The sequence below is a fragment of the Aplysia californica genome, unplaced genomic scaffold (genome assembly GCF_000002075.1).
Source record: "Aplysia californica isolate F4 #8 unplaced genomic scaffold, AplCal3.0 scaffold00070, whole genome shotgun sequence".
In the NCBI taxonomy this organism is placed as follows: domain Eukaryota; kingdom Metazoa; phylum Mollusca; class Gastropoda; order Aplysiida; family Aplysiidae; genus Aplysia; species Aplysia californica.
The window spans coordinates 1,906,479-1,907,507 of NW_004797340.1; the positions used below are offsets into that span (position 1 = coordinate 1,906,479).

The 1,029-nt window shown below is 43.7% G+C and overlaps 1 protein-coding gene across 1 annotated transcript in view; it reads right to left on the reverse strand.

Moving 5' to 3' along the window:
- LOC106011202 (uncharacterized transposase-like protein HI_1328.1) overlaps positions 1-1,029 on the reverse strand; it is a 15,549-nt gene that overhangs the window by 11,186 nt on the left and 3,334 nt on the right. The window lies entirely within an intron of this gene.

Below are 1,029 nucleotides of genomic sequence, written 5' to 3' on the forward strand. Positions count from 1 at the left end.
TCCCCCCCCCCCCCCCCCAAACACACACACTCAAATGAATACATTAAACTGACTAAAACTAAAACAATGTTGTGCATTCTCTCCCACTCTCTCTTTCTCACTCTCTTTTCTACATGCTAAAGTCACATGTGAAACCATTTACACTTTCAATATCCACCTGTGATATGGACAATAAATTTATATTTACACAGGTGAAATTATACCATGCAAGGCACATTTCACACTGTAATCCATTTATCCCCCCAGACTCACTACACACAGGACACACACTCCCACCACGTGCCATGGACAGTTCAAATTCATTTCCACGACTCATCTGATGTCATCGGAGTCGTCATCCAGTCTTCATCATCGGACGTTTCTGAGTTATTAGTTATTATTCAGGCTCTTTCTTTTTTCTGCTTCCAAAATAACCCTTTAAAACTGTTTTCACGCTTCTTCTCTGCCATCTCTTTCTAGCTTTTTTCTGCTCCTTCTGTTTCTGTCTCTCTTGTTGTTGCTTCTTTTTTCTTCCGGTTGCTTTTTCTTTACTTCATTTTGCCCCTTTTCCTCATTCTGTTGTTTCCTTTCTAATGCCTCTCTTTTCTTTCTCTTCAATTCCACTTTCCGCTCTGCCTTCTTCCTTGTTTCGTCAACCTTTGTTCCTTTTCTTTCAGTAGTTTGGTCATTTCCTCCCCACTCATGAATTCATGCATTTTTAGAACTTTTCTTTTCCACTCTGACCTCTTCCTGGTCTCTGGAGTCGGGGCTCTGAGGGGGTTTTGTGGCCTGGAAGTGGTTAGTTCAGTGAAGTAAACCTTCCACAGGTCGAATAGAGGTTCACCTGGGCTGCCATCCTCAAGTCTTTTGAAATATCACCGAAATGTCTTGGCATACCTGATTGCATATATCAAGGCAAATTTTTGTAGGTTGTTTCAAAGAGCAGATGTAGGGGATTCTGACAAAGCTGAGGCTGGGGGTGCTGGGGGGACACAGGCTGGGGGTGCTGGAGCGGACACACGCTGAGTGTGCTGGGGGGACACACGCTGA